General features: G+C 43.7%; 1 protein-coding gene and 1 non-coding gene across 2 annotated transcripts in view; one reads left to right on the forward strand and one right to left on the reverse strand.

Annotated features, from left to right (window-relative positions):
• Window positions 1-18,182: 18,182 nt before the first annotated feature.
• Window positions 18,183-21,551, forward strand: part of CEP135 (centrosomal protein 135) — a 76,703-nt gene continuing 73,334 nt past the window's right edge. Inside the window, exon 1 of the mRNA XM_020892158.2 lies at window positions 18,183-18,398. The gene's annotated coding sequence lies outside the window, so the exon portion shown is untranslated. The remainder of the gene's footprint in view (window positions 18,399-21,551) is intronic.
• LOC139032074 (U6 spliceosomal RNA) lies at window positions 19,673-19,779 on the reverse strand. The gene has a single exon (XR_011484623.1). It is a non-coding gene; the product is annotated as a U6 spliceosomal RNA (small nuclear RNA).

A 21,551-nucleotide genomic window follows, 5' to 3' on the forward strand; every position in this document is an offset into this window, starting at 1 on the left:
TTCACATGATTTCTCCTGACTTTGAGGGAAAAAAAAGCCAAAAGAAGTCACCATTCTTATTTATATCAGAGGTTTAGATAAGAAGTATATAGTTTGCTCCAAAGGGCTTAAAATATGTGTTATTTCCTCACATCCAGTTCTTCTTCTTGTCCCTGGATAGTAACTGAGGCAGAACCCGTGAATTTTTTGGTGTCTGTGAAGTGGACTAAGTCCCTGGGCAGTCACTGAAACGCCTCTGGCCATTCCCTGTCATAAGCAGAGCTCAAAACATGGCTCAGAAGTCAGTGTTCTCAGCCTTTCCAGCGTGGGCTCAACGTGGGCAGAGAAAGAAGGAGAAGTGACCTTTGCTTTCTCTTTCTCCAGGCCTACTTCTACTCCTCCTCTTCCCAAACTGCTAAGGAGGGCGAGGAGGGAAGAGGCTGGGACGTTCTTATCTGACCAGCATTTCTGGGCACCAGCGTCTGCTCTCAGGTGTTTAGACTTGACTCTTCATTGGAGACACTCCTCCCTTCCCTGAGTGTCTGCCACCTGCAGCTCACCTACCAGAAGTCAATGCATCTCACTGGTCTCTTACTCCTTCCTCTGGCCCTGGACTGGCAGCAGCCCCAGCTTCCCTCAGCACAAGACTCCTAGTCTTCCTGCAGACCTTCTGAGACAGGACATTTTTCTGTTAGGGTTTAGTTGCAGGCCAGGGAAAGCTCTCTAGATCTCATTTCAATGGAAATGGACTTAAAACCAGGTTGTAAGACACTTACAAAATTTTATGCAAAGGTTGGAAGAACAGGCTCTAGGAAAAGCTTCTATAAACAGCTCTCACTCCCAAGATCACATCTCCTTCACAGTCAGGCAATCCTAAAGGAAATCAATCCTGAATATTCTTTGGAAGGACTGATGCTGAAGCTGAAGCTCCAATACTTTGGCCATCTGATATGAAGATTCATTGGAAAAGACCCTGATGCTGGGAAAGATTGAAGGCAGGGGAAGGGGACGACAGACGATGAGATTGTTGGATGACAACACCAACACAAAGGACATGAGTTTGAGCAGACTCCAGGAGGTGGTGAAGGACAGGGAAGCCAGGTGAGCTGCAGTCCATGGGATCGCACAGAGTCAGACATGCCTGAGCGATTGAATGGCAGTGCTGCCAGCAGGGCCTGGAGCCACCTCCCCCACCGCCCGTCCAGCCAAGTGGGTGCCTCCACCCCACGCTCTTCCTCCTTCATCCGCTTCCTAAGGTGCGTCTCACATGACTGCATGATGGCGCGACCACGGCTGAAGGCAGTCCTGGAAACACAACCCTCAGCTTTCCAGCCTCTCGGACATGTCAGGAGCCTGGAGTGGATGCCAAGCGACCCAATCCACAGGATCTGGTACAGGAACCAAGATCTCACATCTTGTGTGGAAGTGAAGTGAAGGGAAGTCGCTCAGTTGTGTCTGACTCTGCAACCCCATGGACTGTAGCCTACAAGGCTCCTCTGTCCATGGAATTCTCCAGGCAAGAGTACTGGAGTGAGTTGCCATTTCCTTCTCTAGGAGATCTTCCCGACCCAGGGGTTGAACTTGGGTCTCCCGCATTGCAGGCAGACGCTTTACCGTCTGAGCCACCAGGGAAACCCTTGTGTGGAAAAGGTTCCACAACGTCTGAGGGGGAAGCCTCAGACTTAACTGAGGGTTCTCTCCTCTGTTCAGGGGGCACAAATTTACGTCTTTGCTCTCTTGATTTGAGATGGAGAGAGTGCTCCAAAAATTCATGGATCACTTCTTACACTTGTTAATAGAACCCTAGCTTGGTGGGAGGCCATGTCACAACCGATTCACATTTCTTTGCAGAGACTGCTCTAGGAAACTCCACCAGTTGCTGCTGGGAGACATTTCTCTTTGATGAGAAAGAGGCCTATGAGGAAAAAACCTTGTCATGAAATCCCTGTTGCTGGCCCTCACTTCTGGTTTTGGGTGCTGATACATGCAGACCTGTTTCTTAAACTTGTGGCAGCTATCTTGTGACCATGGGGCAAAAGGTCCCAGGATGAAAGTCACTTACTGAGAAGAAAGAATGGAAGCATGACAGCTGTTGGGTCCTTGATGACTCCATCGAACTGCAAACCAAACCAGGACTGGCTACTGTATTAAACTATACTCGCTACTGTACAAAATACTGTAGGTATTTTGTTAAGTGGGCTTCCCTGTTGTCTCAGATGGTAAAGCAATGCAGGAGACCCAGGTTCAATCCCTAGGTCTGGAAGATCCCCTGGAGAAGGAAATGGCAACCCACTCCAGTATTCTTGCCTGGAGAATTCCATGGACAGAGGAGCCTTGTAGGCTACAGTCCATGGGGTCGCAAAGAGTCGGACATGACTGAGCGACTTCACTTCACTTCACTTCACTTCACTTCTTCATTTTGTCGAGCGAGACCACGAAATGCTTTTATTACCTAACCACTTCTTAGTCAGGCATTCTGATCCTTAGTCAAATGCATGTTGACTGGTGAAAAGTGAAGGTGTTAGTCACTCAGTCATGTTTGACTCTTTGTGACCCCACAAACTAATAGCCCGCCAATCTCCCCTGCCCATGGAATTTCCCAGGCAAGAATCCTAGAGTGGGTTGCCGTTCCATTCTCCAGGAGATCTTCCTAACCCAGGGGTCAAACCCTGGTCCCCTGCACTGAAAGCAGATTCTTTACTTTCTGAGCCTCCGGGGAAGCCCATATTGATTGGTACTCAGGCTGAATCCCTGGAAGCCATGAGAGGTGACAGAGTGACAAAGAGACAGAAAGAAAGAGAGACAGATTTGGAGTCCAAGTCAGCAAGTGAGTATTTCACATTTCTGCACAGTTAGGACTTTCCAAGCAAGTTTTACCAGAACCTGGGCTTAACAAGCATTGGAAGTTAAATTATGACTATGACAGAATAGATAGTGAGACGATTCTGGAAAGATTTACCTCCCTGGAGGTATGTGTTTACATTTCAAATGGGGGGAAAATCTGGAATCAGGACCTGTAGACCAGAGAGGCTTCACTTGTCTTCCTTCCCCCAGAGACATCTATTTATATTCCAGAAGGTAAGAGCACCGGAACTTTCCCTTATCTTCCCAAGGAAAATTAGTGTTAATTAGGCAGAAGAGCTTTCCCTCCCTTTCTCGTGAGATGAAGAAGGGAGCTCTTCCTCTCATATATAAATTTTGAGATTCTTATTGGGGTAGAGACTCTGTACTCTCCTGCAGGACAGAGTTGGGAACATACAGGGGAGCATCTGACTCCATTCAGCTTACCCTGGGCAAAGATAGCAATTGATGTAATAAGAACTGATCTCTGCTCCAGAAACCCCATATTTGCATTCAGGATAATACAAATAAATATAGATATTAAAAACCGATCAGCTGTAGAAAGAGGCTCATGCATGGTTCTTCACTGGAGAATGTGACTCAGTGATACTAGGACACATTGGAATAGGTTGAAAATACTGTGCAGATATAGCAAAGGGGATAGATATATCCCTGGCCTCAGTCCTAATCTGATTCAATCATTTCTGGGTACATTTCAATAAGAAAACTGAGAAACTAGAGTATTTCTAATCTAAAGGAGATAGCTGGAGAAGTGATGGACTTGGAACCATATCATGTGAGCAAAGGTGGAAGAATCTTAGTAGGTCATCCTACTCATAGGTCATCCTGGTAGGTCATCCCACAGATAACCGGAGATTCACTTTCTTTTGACTGCTCACATACAAGAAGAGGCATATTTTAGCATCATATAAAGAAGACTTTTTCTAACAGAGATTTCAGCAACACAATGAGCTGTTTTGAAAAGTCGTGAGTCCTCTTGTCATTGGAAATAGTCAGGTGGCAGCTGTGATGGCCATCTGTTGAAGGATTTGCAGAAGAAATTTGCATTTGATTTAGAAAGTTGGTCTGTTTGAGATTTTAGGACCCTGACAATTCTATATATCCACCAAGTTTAACTGATCATCATCTGAATATTCTCTTTCTAGCCATTATCCTGTAGAGTTCTCTTCCTTGATAGTCTGCCAAATTCAGAGTTGTTTTAACTTCTGGAGTTGAAGTTAAGACTTTATCACTTACATTGTGATTTCTAGTAAATTATTTAATCTTGTCTGTAAAAGGTGGATATCAATACTTCCTATTTTATTGGGTTATTATGGTGATTAAATTAAATAATACCTGTAAAGCATGCATAGCACTTAGAACAGAACCTAGCAAGCACTCAATACCCAATGGTTATTACTAGTTTATTAGCCTCTTCACTCCATCTTTCATTTAGCTACCTACTCATCCTTCACATGTCTATTGGTTTAATTTATATCTCTTACTTTCAGTGAGTCTCTCTTGTCACATGATTAAAGAACCACTTGAGCAATTGAATTTTCATACCTTTCCCATTTAAAAATCATTTTCCTGATATAGTCTATCATGTTAGTCATTTTACTATCAATTTATAGGAGTTTTTTATATATTAGATCTATGGAAATAGTTGTAACATTTCCCCCAGCTTATCCTTTGTCTTTTGGCCATAGAACTATTGAAGATTCTTTTGAAAGTTAGAGCATGTAGAATATTTTCAAAATATATAATGTTTATCAATCTTTTTATTCATGCAGAGCCCCCACTTTTATCTTTACTCTTACTGACTCCAAAAGGGAATTTTAAAATATATATATATATTTTTATTGTAGTTGATTTACAATGTTTCAGGTTCACAGCAAGGTGATTCAGTTATACAAATACACATTTACTATTTTTTAAATCATTTTCCATCATAGGTTATTACAAGATATTGACTATAGTTCCCTATGCTATACAGTAAACCTTTGTTGCTTGATGCATATCTACAAAAGGGGATTAAAAGAAGTAGCTCCTTGCATTAACATTATGAAATGAGCATTCTGATGTCTTTATAGATACATAAAATAAAGTATTCCATCATCAAGATGCTTTGGCATCATGCTTTTAAAAGGGGCTCACCCTTCTTGACAGTCATTTTCCCAGTGTCTCTGCTGCTAAAGAATAGCTTTTCTTAACATTTTGTAGCTAAGTCACTACGGTTCACTGCAAGTCTCCAGACAGACTGCAGAACCCGAGGCCTCCCTGTCCATCACCAACTCCTGGAGTTTAAGCAAACTCATATCCATCGAGTCAGTGATGCCATCCAACCATCTCACCCTCTGTTGCCCACTTCTCCTCCTGGCTTCAGTCTTTCCCAGCATCAGGGTCTTTTCTAATGAGTCAGTTCTTTGCATCAGGTGGCCAAAGTATTGGAGCTTCAGCATCAGTTCTTCCAATGAATATTCAGGACTGATTTCCTTTAGGATTGACTGGTTTAATCTCCTTGCAGTCCAAGGAACTCTCAAGAGTCTTCTCCAACACCACAGTTCAAAAGCATCAATTCTTCGGCACTCAGCTTTCTTTGTGGTCCAACATTCACATTCATACATGTCTACTGGAAAAACCATAGCTTTGACTATATGGACCTTTGTCAGCAAAGTAATATCTCTGCTTTTTAATATGCTGTCTAGGTTGGTAATAACTTTCCTTCCAAGGAGCAAGCGTCTTTTAATTTTATGGCTGCAGTCACCATGTGCAGTGATTTTGGAGACCAGAAAATTAAAGTCTCTCACTGTTTCCATTGTTTCCCCATCTATGTGCCATCAAGTGATGGGACCAGATGCCATAATCTTCATTTTTTGACTGCTGAGTTTTAAGCCAGTTTTTTCACTCTCCTCTTTCACCTTCATCAAGAGGCTCTTTAGTTCCTCTTCGCTTTTTGCCATAAGGGTGGTATCATGTGCATATCTGAGGTTATTGACATTTCTTGTTAAGTACCATTATCCTTAACTGCCATTAAATGATCAGATTGCCAGCCAAACCTACACTTGTGGCAACAGGAAAATTAAGTCCCTGCTGCTTAAACAAAAGGACCTGAATTAGTTAGCAGTAATGCTGATATTTTTTAGCCCCATCTTCGGGCCAGTCCCTGAAAGGAGGCAGCTGTGCTAAATGCTGGACTTGTATCAAGGCCAGGTTCACCCAGTTCCATTCAGTTCTGTTCAATTCAATTCATACTTCCTGATCTCTCATTAAGTGCCAGACACTCTGCTGAGTTACGGACGCAAAGAAGAACCCGTTAGTCTTCTGTATACTGTCAGGAGCCCACAGTCTAAAAGGGGAAACAGAATAATCCGTGACAACATTAGAATCAGAAACATCCAGATATAAAGAACATGTTTCGAACATATAGAGCAGAAACCTGAAAGAGAAGCCTCAGTTTACTTCTAGATTTCTCCTTAATGTTACCTGCATACAGCCAATTCTTTCCTGGTGAGTTATCTTTACTCACAACATTTTAAACACCAAATGCAACTTTGTTTTTTGGGTTTTTTTTCCTCCTCCTAACATCCAAATACATGGTATCTTTTCCAAAACCACATCTCCAACTCTCTGGAAACCAACTGGTCCAAAATTCAATGTCAATTCTGACATTAACTACTTGGAGTTAGTACAGACTCCACAGGTTAAGGGCTCAGTCCTACAGGACAGTCCTACTTCAGATGCCTGTCACAAGTTCTGGGGCCCGCATACCTTTCACTGACTAGCTATAAATTGGGGGTTCCCATAACCCCTCAGGTTAGATAATTTATTAGAACAGAACTCAGGAAGACATTCCTTACTATACCAGTTCATTAGCAAGGATACACTTCAGGAACAGGCAAAATGGGAAAGATGGCAAGGAAGGAGGGAAGGGGCAGGGGGAGCCCAAGGCATCTCCCGGAACTCCACCCTTCCTGTTCCTGATGTGTTCACCAACCTAGAGGCTTTCTGATTTCCGAAGTGTTGGGTTGTTACAGATTTCCAGTAGACAGGCATGATTGCTTGAATCATTGGCTCTTGGTGGTTAAGTCACTCTCCAGCCCCTCTCTCATTTTTAGAGACTAGGGGTGGGGCTGAAAATTCCAAGCATCTAATCAAATCTTGGCCTTTCTGGTGGCCAGACCCATCCTGCAGCTGTGGAGTCATCTCATTCGAACAAAGTTGCTCCTGTTACCCTGTCACTCAAGAGGTTCTAAGAATTTTAGATGTCCTGTTCCAGGACTGAGGAAAAAGACCAAACATCTTTGTTATTGTGCCATGCCAGGACATTTTTTGCAATACATTGAGCCTCTTACCTCCCAGACCACACTTACCATCCACCTCTTACCCCTTTCCTGCCCCAACACATTTCTTTTTCTAAAAGATTGATTGATTTTATTTTATTTATTTATTTTTTTTGGCTGTGGTAGGTCTTTGCTGCATGAGGACTTTCTCTAGATGAGGTGAGTCAGGGCTACTCCTCATTGCAGTGGCTTCTGCTGTTGCAGCTCACGGGCTCAGAGATTGTGGCACACAGGCCTTATTTGTCGCCCCACAACATTTGGGATTTTCCCAGACCAGGGAATCTAAACTGTGTCCCTTGCATTGCAATGCAGATTCTTAACGACTAGACCACCAAGGAAGCTCCCCATCACATCTCAAGGTGGCCTCCTGACTCTGCACCCAGGGGGCTGCACAACAGCACATTCTTCAGTCTCTGAAACTCAAAACCGTAACATTTGCCTGGATTCCTTCCACTACTTCTCTTCGAGAGGCTGACCCCTCACTGTTCCCGGCCCACTCTTTCTTTGTAGTATGTCTCAGTCTTCCCTCAGGCCTTAATCTCATTGTTAAAATAACCTCTTGTCCTTGATAATATTGTTCTCTGCACCATTCACCCTTCGATTTTTCTACTACTCAGATTCACTTTCCCTAGACTAACTTCATCTTGCAATTTTCAGTTTAAAACATGTTGAAAAATTCTCCACTGTATATTGGATAAAATTCAAGCTCTGAAATCCATCCACAACAGTGAAATGGACAGGAAGGGTAGGGGAAATTCCATATGGATGGAGAGGAAGAGAAGCTTAAGGAAAGTACTGGCAGTCTCTGCTTTTCCATTCAGAATGGATGGAGCTGGGCCACTCATGGCACTAAGACAGGAAGGGTGTTTAAAATACGTGTAATAGTGAAAAGATGCTTATAATGGACACCTGAACATGTACGTCCTCTAGGCTCTGTAGGACATCCTCATGGCTGATCCCTAGGGGAGCAGAGGATGGCCGCACCCAGGTGGGAAGAGATGGGATCCACCTTCAGGTAAAGGGTCCTGAGCCCCAGTCCTGAGTGACCTGGTCACAGGCAGCTCACCACACAGCTCGCCCCTTATTCTCTACAGCATCCCACCACTCTCCTGGTTCCACATGAAAATCACCTTTGGTCTGGGCTTCGGGTTTTTGCTTTGCTTTGTTTTAACATTAAGATAGAGAGTATTTGGGGGTACACTGGAGCAAGAATGGATATTCTGTGCTAAATTCACCGGATTCTCTAATTTTGCAGTGTCCAGGGATTTTGGTTTTAAGCACTGGCAAGCACTCCCTTTGGAAATTTCATTCTGGCCAAATGACTATCCAGCATTACAGCATCTCTCTGCCAGCCTCCCACTCAGAAAGGTGGCAGGGTGAGAGCTTTGGCTTTGTTTTGTTTTAATGAAAATATAGTTGATTTACAATATTTTGTTAGCTTCAGGTGTACACCAAAGTTATCTGTTTTTATATATATATGAATCCACATTTCCCTAATTCTTTTGCACTATAGTTTGTTACAAGATATTGAATATAGTTCCCCGTGCTACACAATAAACCCTTCTGTTTAATTTATATATGGTAGTTAGCATCTACCAATCCTATGCTCCCAACTTATCCCCCCTCCCCCACCTTTCCTCTTTGGTAACCGGAAGTTTCCTTGCTATGTCTGTGAGTCTGTTTCTGTTTTGTAAATAAATTCATTTTTACTATTTTTTAGATCCTGCATGTAAGTGATATTAGGGAGTGTTTGTCTCTGACTTACTTCACTTAGTATAATAATCTCTATCCATCTATGTTGCTGAAAATGGCATGATTGCATTCTTTTTCATGGCTGAGTCAGGATGAGAGTTTAAACACCCCAGGAACTGTGTTTCTGCTTGGTAACACTTTCCACGGGGCATTCATGCCCAGTAGTTTGGCAGGGCCGCACCCCAGACTGTCTGAATCGAGCCTCAAAAGACTCCTAAATCCAAGCTGTGTCAGAAGAGATTCATCTCCAGAACCAGCCCAGAGGGAGGAATTTAAACTCCAGAGTTTGGGGAAGTGACGTGAATGATTATTTGAAAAACCAAGAATGTGTCAGTCATCCTCAGAATCTTCAGTAAGAAGTGTCTGTGAGAAAGACTGCTTCAAGGAACTCCAATACGAGACGGAGAAGCTGGAACTAGAACCAGAAATGCCCCTAGGGTAGAAGCATTCTGAAGAACCATGACCCAACAGCTTCAAGATCTAATTTTATCTTCTATTAAAAAGTGAGAGGAAAAATAAATAAATAAATAAAAAGTGAGAGGTAAGGGATGGGGGCGTATAATCACACTCCCTTCAAAATCCAGATAGAAACTACCCTCTTAAAGAAACAATGCTTCTTTAAAAAAAAAAAAAAAATTTCTTTATTTGGCCGTGCCACATCTTCATTGCAGCATGCAGCATGTGAACCCTTAGTTTCAGCATGAAGCCACATGTGGAATCTAGTTCTCTGACCAGGAATTGAACCCCGGCCCTCTGCATTGGGAGTGCAAAGCCAATGGACCACCAGGGAAGTCCCTTAAATTTTGTGTTTTTCAATTTTTCGGCCTCACTGTGCAGCATATGGGATCTTTAGTTTCCTGCCCAGGAATCCAACCCTTACCCTCTACGTTGGAAGGACAGAGTCTTAACCACTGGATCATCAATGCTTCTTTTTTATACTTCATTTATTATCAATGTATCACTGAACCACAATGTATTAATAACTGTTGTACAGGAAAGTAACTCAGTCACACACATATATTCTTTTTCACGTTCTTTTCCATTATGGTTTATCACAGGATAGTGAATATAGTTCCCTGTGCTATACAGTAGGACTCTATTGTCCATCCATTCCATATTTACCAGTCCTCATCTTCTAATCCCAAACTCCTACTTCTACCCTCTCTCACCCACTTCCTCCTTGGAAACCACCAGTCTATTCTCTATGTTCTTGACTCTACTTCTGTTTCACAGATTCATTTGGATCATAGTTTAGAGTTCTCATATACGTGACATCCTAGGGTATTTGTCTTTCTCTTTCTGACTTACTTCAAAACAATGCTTCTTTAAAACAAACGCTAGCCTCTCCCAGATGTCACAGTGGGTAAGTGATTAGGTTTCACAGATTAATAAGTAGCTATGCATATGCATGCTGTCCAGAAATGTGCCAGGAAGGGGAAGTTCCAAACCAGATAGAGAAAGGCAGTGGACCTTTTCTCTAAAAGGGAATGTAAACAGCCAAGACTCTTGATACCCCATGAAGCATCAGAGATGGGGAGAATGGAAAAAGATTTTCTTTCTGGGGTTCGCTGCCAACATAATGAGCCCCTGACACCAGCTGCTTTGATTCAAAGCAGACATTCATTCTGCACTAGCTAAACTATGGACTTTGGGGGGAAGCTGCCAGAGCTAGCAGCCTGCTTTCTAATGGAAATATTTGAACTGGGACAGTAAATTCTGAGAGTCCCCAAAAGCTGGTAACCCAAACAGCAAAAATAGAAAGACTATCTATTCATTTGAAAGTGCTTTAAAGATGAGTTCCTGACTTGTGGAAGTTACTTTTCTTTCTTTTTTTAAAAAATTTTAATAAGATGCTTCAGCAGCAGTGTTTCTTTCTTTCTTTTTTTTAGTAGCTCAGTCATGTCCGACTCTTTGCGACCCCATGGATTGGCTCCTGCGTCCACGGGATTTTCCAGGCAAGGGTACTGGAGTGGGTTGCCATTTCTTTCTCCAAGCAGTGTTTCTTATTCAAGTATTTTCTAAAGCAAGCAAGGCTATAGATAAGGCTACTATGGTAGAAGAGGCAGAGAGTCAATCCAAACAGAAGTGTACATCTTTAGGATGTCTGAAGTCTCTAAAAACTTGGTTGGTCATGGGAGCCAGAAATACAGGAGACATACACTAAGAATGTGTTGAAACGACAGGCCTCATCTAAGTTTCTCTTGAGAGTGAAGAACATATTTTCCACAGGAAGTCCAAGGCAAGGAGGACCCACCTGCATACTGGATTTAAAGAAGCAATCAAGCACAGACAGTCATTTCTAATTCCCAGATGTTCCCTACTTTTTTGAGAAGTGGTTTCTCAGATGGGAGCACCGGCTCAAGATTGTTTAAGCTAATGCGGCTGGAGGGACGACGTACCCAGCATTGATTCTGGTGGGGATCTGAATTCCAGATACTCTCATCTATTTTACCCTGAATCCGAACTGTGAACTCTTCTTCAGCCCAGTAACCTAATAGCTAATTTGCATTTTCTCCCTTTGCATGACAATCCTGACCCCAGTTAAATTGGTGCTAGTGCTTCAGGTGTGATGGTGCTCAGTCACTCGTTTGTAAACCCATGGACTGCAGCCCACCAGGCTCCTCTGTCCATGGGGTTTCCCAGGCAAGCATACTGGAGCGGGTGGCCATGCTTTTCTCCCGGGGATCTCCCTGACACAGGGATCAAGCCCACGCCGCCAGTGTTTCCTGCACTGGCAGGTGGAGTCTTCACCCCTGAACCACCGGGAAAGCCTGCTCCTTGTGCCTTCGTATTGTCTTTTCTCTGCATGTGTCTGTTTCTCTTCACACAGTGTATTTTTTTATCAGTATACCAGGCATACTGAATACGCATACAGGTCCATCCTATACCAGTGTGGCTTCATCGTAATCAGTGACACCTGCAATGACTCTATTTCCAAATAAGATCACACTCTGAGGGGCTTGGACTTCAACATATGAATTTCGGGGAGGATCTAATTCAACCCATAACACTGCATAGAGTTCTATCACAAAGCACTCATTTAAATTCATTGACATGCTCTCAGCAAAGAACTATAAAAATAAGAAGAAAGGAAAAACACAATTTGAATAATCTGGGCAGTTTTGCCCACTATTTTACATTATGCTACCCAGGGGAGACTGAGATGGAAGATGAGATTCTTCTGTTCACTCAGTCAGATGCAATTTCCTTTAACCTCTTGGGAACTCAGCATGAAGTCACTCAGAATATGATCTAGTGTTTAAAAATACGTATTTGATAATATGTGATATTTTCCCTAGAGGCTGGCTTTATTATTTCACTTTGGATGAGAGGCTATTTCGTATTTTGCTGGGCTGCTCTAGTTTGCTCTACAGGGATGGTAGGAAAATGCTTTTATACTTCATTGATTTCTTTCACTTTTACCTAGACTGCCCCCTCCATCCCTCTCTCACTTCAGCCATAACTAAACAAATAAGCAAAGGTGGAAAGCTCTCAGCTTTTCAGTGAAACAAAGAGGGAGTGAAGATGGAAAAAAAGGATACAAAAAATGAAAAACCTTTATGCAAGTGTAAGGCTCTATAGGCTATATGACACAGTCTTTTGTCTTCCTGCTTACCCAGACTAAATAAAAAGGTCAAAAACTAGGGGAATGTGTGGTGGGATGAATGGTTGCCGCCCCCCCCTCCCAAGAGATATGTCCACATCCTAATCCCCAGAACAAGTAAATGTTACCTTATTTGGAAAAAGGATCTTAGTAGATGTAATTAAGTTAAAGACCTTGAGGTGAAGAGATTACCTGAATTATCTGGGTGGGTCCTAAACCCAGTGATAAGTGTCTTTATAAATACCACCCTTATGGCAGAAAGCAAAGAAGAACTAAAGAGCCTCTTGATGAAAGCGAAAGGTGAAAAAACTGGTTTAAAACTCAACATTCAAAAAACTAAGATCATGGCATCCAGTCCCATCACTTCATGACAAATACGTGGGGAAACAATGGAAACAGTGACAGACTTTATTTTTCTGGGCTCTAAAATCACTTCCCATGGTGACTGCAGCCATGAAATTAAAAGATGCTTACTCCTTGGAAGAAAAGCTATGACCAACCTAGAAAGCATATTAAAAAGGACAGACATTACTTTGCCAACGAAGCTCTATCTAGTCAAAGCTATGGTTTTTCCAGTAGTCATGTATGGATGTGAGAGTTGGACCATAAAGAATTGGTGCTGAAGAATTGATGCTTTTGAATTGTGGTGTTGGAGAAGACTCTTGAGAGTCCCTTGGACTGCAAGGAGATCCAACCAGTCCATCCTAAAGGAAATCAGTCCTGAATACTCATTGGAAGGACTGATGATGAAGCTGAAACTCCAAAGCTGAAATTTCAGTCACCTGATGTGAAGAACTGACTCATTGGAAAAGACCCTGATGTTGGGAAAGACTGAAGGCATGAGAGAAGGGGACGGCTGCAGATGAGATGGTTGGATGGCATCACCGACTTGATGGACATAAGCTTGAGCAAGCTCATGGGAGTTGGTGATGGACAGGGAAGCCTGGCAAGCTGCAGTCCATGGGGTGGCAAAGAGTTGGACACGACTGAGCAACTAAACTAACTAACAGAGGATTTCCCTGATGGTCCAGTGGTTAAAACTGAGCCTTCCAATGCAAGGAGTGCAGGTTCGAGCCCTGGCTGGGGAACTAAGATCCCACATGCCTCAGGGCCAAAAAACCAAAACAGAAAACAGAAACAATATTGTAACAAATTCGATAAAGACTTTAAAAATGGTCCACATCAAAAAACATTTTAAATCTTCTTAAAAAAAAAAAAAACCAAAAAGACATGCGGGAGATTGGAAGATACAGAGAAGAAAAGGTGGAGGCAGAAATGCGAGTGAGGTTGTCACAGACTAAGGAAGCCAGAGAATGCCAACAGCCACCATGAACTGGACGAGGGAGGGAAGGACTCCCCTCCAGAAACTCTAGAGGGAGCACGCACAGCCCTGACAACCTGCTGATTTCAGACATCTGCTCTCCAGACCCCTGAGAGGCTGCGTTTCTGTTGTGGTAAGCCACCTAGTTGGTGATCGTGTATAAGGGCAGCCATGGGCTTCCCAGGTGGTGCTGATGGTAAAGAACCCGCCTGCCGATGCAGGAGACACAGGAGACGTGGGTTCGATCCCTGGGTAGGGAAGATCCCCTGGAGGAGAGCATGGCAACTCATCCAGTATTCTTGTCTGGAGAGTCTCATGGGCAGAGGAGCCTGGTGAGCTACAATCCATAGAGTTGCAAAAAGTCAGACACAACTGAAGTGACTTAGCACGCTCGCATGCACATAACAGCAGCTGAGGAAGCTAATACAGGGAGTAAAAGTATGGAAGGACAAAATGGACTTAATAGAATCAGTGTCAAAGCCCAGAGTCTAGGAAATCCCTATCTTCCATACCCCACACACCAAGTATGTGTATCCCGTGTCCAGAAGTTTTCTCAGCCATCTTTCTCCTTACTACTTGGAGAGGCCCACAGCAGTCAGTAAATAACTTGCCGATGTCCAGTATGAATAACGCCTGTTTGTTTTACCCACAGAGTTTGCTTAGCCTGCAACTGATCCGTCCTGCTGGCAGACAGGTAATGAAGTAACAAAGTTCAGGAGGCAAAGCCTCTACTCCAGGAGGAGGTGAAACCACACAAAAGCAGCTCTGGATGGTCTAGGGAGCAAGACAGCAGGAAGCATTCTACCAAAAACAGCTGTGCTGCTGTTAGCTCCAGCAGGGTACCTGGTGTCACCAGACCCTGGGCCTTTGAGGTTTCTGCAGAATAGTTAGGTGGCTTCTTCACTTTCGCCACTGCTGGTTGGGATTCAAAATTTTCAAGGCTGAGAAGTCAGTTTCCTGCTGCCCATCTGCTTGCCAGCCCCGAAACTTTATTGATCTCGTCTCCACTGCTGTTCTGTTTGTTCTAAAGCCTTTTAAAAAGTATCTTTAAAATTCCTTTATCATCATTCTAGAAGGATGAAGGAGGGAGGGACAGAGAGAAGGAAGCAATGAGGGAGGGAGGAAGGGAGAGAGGCTAAAGTTAATGTATACGTTTAATCTTCCACCTTTAACTAGAATGATGCAAATTTTTCATCTGAAGATGTGTACCTTGATTCAGTTCTGGAAGATTCTTAGCTATTATCTCTTCAAATCTTGCTTCTCTGCTGAGTTGTTTTTTCTCTTCCTACAGTAAGAAGTCACATAAACATAGCAGCTTAAGACAACGCAAATTTATTATCTCATAGTTCTGTAGGTCGGAAGTCCAAGTGGGCTCTGCCGTCAAAATCAAGGTGTCAGCAGTCTGAGTTTTTACCTGGAGGTAAGGAAATAGAGGAAGAAATCTGCTTCCTCGTCCATTCCAGTTGTTGGCAGGCACTCAGTTCCCTGTTCCTGGGGCTGAGGTTCACGAGTCCCTGCGGGCTGTTAGCCTCCTTCAGCTCTCCTAGGATCCCCACACTCATTGCAAGCACCCACCATCTTCAGACCTCCAGTGGCTGTCAAGTCCTGTTCACACCTGTTTGCTTTTAAGGGTTTGTGCAAATACATTGGGCCCACCTGAAAAATTCAGGACGATCTGCCTATTTTTAGGCTTTTAACGACCTTAACTACATCTGTAAATTCCCTCTTGCCAAGTAATATAACATATTCATAGGTATCAGAAATTTGGGTGTGGACATCTTTGGTGGGGAGGTCTGCCTGCCATAGCTGCTATTCCCTTCTGTGCCTCTTTAGAGTCTCTCAAGCTAGTATTTGTATTTCTTAATTGTGTTCTAAATATATTTGTCTGCAAAGAAATGGGTTCTAGGTAAATTCTCTGATTCTTTTAACTATAATCTACATTTCATTTCACTTAATAATGTAAAGTTTTTGATGACTATAATTTTAATTTCCAGATTTTCTGACTGGTTCCCTCTCATATGTATCTGTTCTTGTTTCATTTAACAATTCTTGTTCTTTCTAATGGAAGTTACTTCTTCCGTCTATCTACACCAGTGGTTCTCATCCAGGAGTGGTTTTGCCTCCCAGGGGACAGTCGGCAGTATCTGGAGAGATCTTTGATTGTCACAACTTGGTGGGTGGTACTGGCATCTCGTGGACAGAAGCCAGGAAAGGTACTCGACATTTCTACAGCGCCTAGGACAGGCCCTCTGAAACAAAGAATTATTCAGCCCAAAATGTCCAAAATGCCAACGTTGAAAAACTTTGATCCAGATCACCTTACATATATGCATTTTTAAAGCTTCATTATCCTGTTTCATCTAGAGAGAATTCATGGGTTTTTGAATTTTTATTTATTTATTGTTGGCTGTGCTGGGTCTTGGCTGCCATGCAGACTTTTCTCTAGTTGCGGCGAGTGAGGGCTGCTCTCTAGCTGCTGTTTGCGCTTCTCGCTGATGTGGCTTCTCCCGCTGGGGAGCACAGGCTTGAGGACACGCGGGCTTCAACAGCCAGGGCACACGGGCTCAGTGGTTGCATCTCCCAGGCTCCCGAGCACAGGCTTAGCAGCTGTCGCGCATGGGCTTAGTTGCTCTGGGGTATGTGGAATCTTCCTGGATCGGGGATTGGACCATGTCTCCTGCCCTAGCAGGCAGATTCTTTACCACTGAGCTACCAGGGAAACTCAAGAATTCACGTTTTGATGTTTTATTTTGTTGGCTTTGTTAGCATCAGATTTCTTGATTGTTTTTGGTTGGCAAGCTCATTTTCAGTGAAAGGTTCTTCTTCTCTGGGGCTTCCCTGGTAGCTCAGCTGGTAAAGAATCCACCTGCAATGCAGGAGACTGACCCCCTCTGGATTCCTGGGTCAGGAAGTTCCCCCAGAGAAGGGATAGGCTACCCACTCCAGTATTCCTGGGCTTCCCTGGTAGCTCAGATGGTAAAGAATCTGCCTGCAATTCGGGTCCGATCTAGCTCTACCTCCTCCTAATTATCAATTTTGAGGGTAGGCCTACCAGGATTGACCCCCAATTCAGGGCTCCCGTCCCCTGGTGGTCTGGGGAGAGCCCAGAGCAAGCTCAGTTTCTACTTCCTTCTGCTTCCCTAGCCCTGCTGCTCCCCTAAGCCTAGGACCTGGGTGGCCAGCAGCAACAACTTTGGGTGTGCACCAGGGACCCTGACCTCAGGCCTTGCAGTCCAACAGTGAACTTGCTCTGGTCTTCCATGTCACCTGGAGCAAAACTGGCCTATAACTTCAGTATCCCACTTACCTTTTAAAATTTCTTTGATTTTGGTTCTTACATTTTCTAACTGCTATGCATTTGGGACAAAGAGTTATCTGGACTGGATGGCCACTGCATAGTCATTTTGCTGTGATTTAAAAAAAAATATTTGTTGTTCAGGAAAAAAAAAATGTATTTAAAGGTACATCTTCAAGACTACAAAAGCCAGCTACAGAACCTAACTCACTTCCTCTTAGAAATGCCACAAAACAACTTTTAAAGCATGCTGGAAGGCAGACAAGACACGACAGAAATGGCTAAAACAATACATGAAGGGTACAAAGTATTCACAACCCACAAAGCAGTTAGGTAATATGCAAAGACAATACATTTTCAGAATGAAAGTCCTACTTGCCAGAGCAGTAATCAGCAAGGAGAAAATGAGCTCGTCTCTGATCATCTAGAAGTTTTCATGCGAGAAATAGAATTCTACAATTTGACCATGTGTTTTCTGTTTATGAACAAGCTCTCTAAACCGAGTTGATTTGAATTTAATTCCATTCACAAATGTTTATTGTGGTTAGTGCCAGAGAAACATAACTGAGTAAAATAATCTCTGACTTCAGGAATTCACAACTGGGGACGTCAGGGAGAGACATACAAACAAATAATTACGTTTTGAGGGGATGAGTTATAACTCACGGGATTAAAACATCATGATGTTATATCATCATAGCGGGTTGAGTAAATTATAAGGGTCTACGCATCTGGGCATGGGTGTGGGAGCAACAGTTAATTGTGTCAGGTGGCTGACACGGAAAGTTGCAATTGTGCCTGTCGTTGGAGATTAGGCGAAGGCGTCCCCCTAACGGGTGAAGGCTAATCCGCGGCAGGGACCAGGGCAGGGCAGGATTTTGACCCCGCGCCGAGAAGGTCAAGCGAGGCACGCGATCGACTTGGAGGAGTCCTATCGCCGGCCCCCGCTGAGGTTAGGGGTTCGCCGGCCGCCAGGGGGCGCCGCGGCCTCGCGCCGTGCGGGCCGTTGCGTTTCCGGGCACCGGGGCCCAGCGCCGCCATCCCGGTCGGGCGCGTCCCCGCTGCGCGCGGCGAAACGTCGGCCGCTCCCGTTACCGAGGCAACCGCGGCACCTCCTCCGCGCCGGCCCTGATCGTCTCTCCGCGCCATTTTCAAACTGTCCTAGCGCCGGAGCCGGTGTCTGGGCGGAAGGAGCCAGCGAGGGAGGCGAGGCGCGAGGGGAGATGCGACCGCAGGCGGAGGGAGCGGCGGCCGGGGCTGCGGGTGAGCGCGGCGCGGGGCGGGACGGCTGGGCAGGGCGGCGCCTCCGCCTCCCGGGCCGTCCCCGCGGGCCGGGCCCGGGCGCTGCCGGGAGGGAGGCCGCGCGGCCTCGGGAGGAAGCGGGCCCCGGGCGGGCGGGGCGCGGAGCCCCTGTCGCCTCGCCGCGGACACCCGCTTCCCTTCAGTGCTCGACAGCGGAACTGCGGCAGGTCGGCCTGGGGTTGCCAGGGTTCCCGGTTCCTCCGGCCCCGCTCGCCGCGCGTCTGTGCGGTTCCAGCAGATCCGCCTCCTACCGTCTGATGGGTTGATTTAAAAGTTAAAATACCCTTTCGTATAAGAATCGTACAGGCTCTTTGTAAAACAGAAGTGCCCCAAAGCCTAGGACGAGTCATTTATTAACCTTTGTCCCGCACCTTAGTAAACATCCTCTCTTCCACTCTCTACTGTTTTTAGTTCAGTGAGGGAGGATTCGCGAGATAACCTAGTTAATGATGGTTTGTTTTTCTAGCCCTTGTGCATATATATTATATACACAGGAGATTATATATATATATATATATATGCACACACACACATGCACAGGATACTTTTGTAAAAATAAGATGCACTGGCTTTCAGACGTGAGCTCCCTAGAGTTAAGGAAGTGGGTAGTTCCAAACACGTAGGCATGGAGGACCGCCAAACCTTACCTTTTATGTTGTTCTGCTGGAGAACTTTCAGTATGGCCGCAGTGTTTGGATGATGTAGACGGGCGCGTTGTGTTGGTGATGAAGGACAGCAGCCCATGCATGGGTGGAGAAAGCCTAATACATGTGTTTTTGTCCTTCCTGAGAGGATTTTAATCTTTTTCATCTGTCGTATGTGTTGATGATTTTTCTTTTTTATTTTTTTTTTCCATTTATTTTTATTAGTTGGAGGCTAATTACTTTACATCATTGCAGTGGTTTTTGTCATACATTGACATGAATTAGACATGGATTTACATGTATTCCCCATCCCGGTCCCCCCTCCCACTTCCCTCTCCACCCGATCCCTCTGGGTCTTCCCAGTCCACCAGGCCCAAGCACTTGTCTCATGCACCCAACCTGGGCTGGTGATCTGTTTCACCCTAGATAATATACATGTTTTGATGCTGTTCTCTTGAAATATCCCACCCTCGCCTTCTCCCAGAGTCCACAAGTCTGTACTATACGTCTGAGTCTCTTTTTCTGTTTTGCATATAGGGTTATCATTACCATCTTTCTAAATTCCATATATATGTGTTAGTATACTGTAAAAAAAATATGGAACGCTTCACGAATTTGCGTGTCATCCTTGCGCAGGGGCCATGCTAATCTTCTCTGTATCGTTCCAACTTTAGTATATGTGCTGCCGAAGCGAGCACGATTTTTCTTTTTTAATACTTACTCATAGTGTCTCTCAGAAGGATGTGAGGATGTATTCTTTCTGGGTGTCCAAAGTTGATACCAGACAAAAAGGAGGCATGTTTGAATTGTGAGGCCCTGCTGACTCTTGGTCTGACAGGTGCACTTCTGACTTCTTCAGGACTTTTTCTAGAACACCTGCCATCAGTCAGGTCCCTCTTGTGGAAGGAACCTAGAAAGAACCTAGCATAGAATGGGGACGTCATTCAGAAAAAAGGCTAACAAGAATGTGGAGAAGGAGAGATCTGTAGGAAGGCGTTATCAAGGAGCAGCACTTACTTAGGAGTCATCTAGTAAGTTGAGGCGGCATAATGCAGAAACCCGAGCGCTGGGTCAGGACTCGGGAGACCTGACTGCCCGCCTACTTGGTGACCTTGTGATTTAGAAAAAGTTACTGTCTCTAGGCAGCCTTTCCTCATCTTTGAATGTGGAGGGTGTCCTTGACCCTTTTTCCCTCATACTAGTTGTGAGGATTAAATTTTGCATATATTCATATCCATGCATGTTTTATATAAATTGTGAAAAGCAATATAGATGTAAAACAAAGTTTTTGTTTGATTTAGAAATATGAGTACTAGGACCACATTTACCTGGCAAAGGTTAGAAAAGAGAGCATGTTTTTTTAAAGAAGTGATCTTTGGATAACTCCATTTTAGGGCAGTTTGATAGATGATATATTCATAGATATTTAAAAAGACAAGGATAAAAAGATGTCCAGAGATACTTACATGTTGGGGTCTTTCTTTTTTAATCTCAGTAAACTTTACATATGCTATTTGAAAAGCTTTGATAAATGTACACATTGGTGTGATGTCTGTCCCCATTGCCACAATATTTTCATTACCTAAGAAAACTCCCTCACCCCTTCCAGTCAGGCTCATCACCCCCATCACCCTAGGTGACAACTGTTTTAATTTCTATGTACATAGTTTATTTTGCCTGTTTTGAACTTCATATGATCATGGCTTCTATTGCTCAGATGTTTTTAAATTCATCCATACTGTTGACATGTACCAGTTCTGTTTTATTCTTGAGTGATATTACATTGTTTAAGTATAGTGTCCTTATCCTTCTTCTGTATAGTTTGTTTCCAGTTTGAAGCTACTATGAATAAAGATGCTTCAAGTATTCTTGTAGAGTCTCTTTGTAGATGTTTATTTTCATTTTCTTGAGTAAATACCTTGGAGTAGAATTACACAGTCATAGGCTAGAAGTATGTTTAACTTTATAAGAAACTGCCACACTTTAAAATTTATTTTTAAATGGGGGATAATTGCTTTACAAGTTTGTGTTGGCTTTTGCTATACTACAACGTGACTCAGTTATGAGGACTTATATATCCTGTCCCTCTTGAGCCTCCCTCCCACAGACTTTTTCCACAGTGATTTCACACTCCTGTAGCAATGTGAAAATTCCTGTTACTCCAAGTCCTTGAAGATATTTGGTATTGTACCTTTAATTTTAGCCATTCTAGTATGGACAAAATTATATTTCATTGTGGTTTTATTATGTATTTCTCTGATGTCTAGTGGTGTTAAGCATCTTTTCATATGATTATTCTCATTCAGATATCTTTTGGAAATCTTAGCCTTGCATTTCTTATTGGGTTATATTTATTATTGAATTGTCAGGGTTCTTTCTGTATTTTATATACAAATCCTTTGTTAGATATTATGAATATGTTTCTCCTACTCTTCTAAGTTTTTGTTTTGTCAAATAAAAGGATATATTT

This window comes from Odocoileus virginianus, chromosome 29, assembly GCF_023699985.2.
Source record: "Odocoileus virginianus isolate 20LAN1187 ecotype Illinois chromosome 29, Ovbor_1.2, whole genome shotgun sequence".
NCBI lineage: Eukaryota > Metazoa > Chordata > Mammalia > Artiodactyla > Cervidae > Odocoileus > Odocoileus virginianus.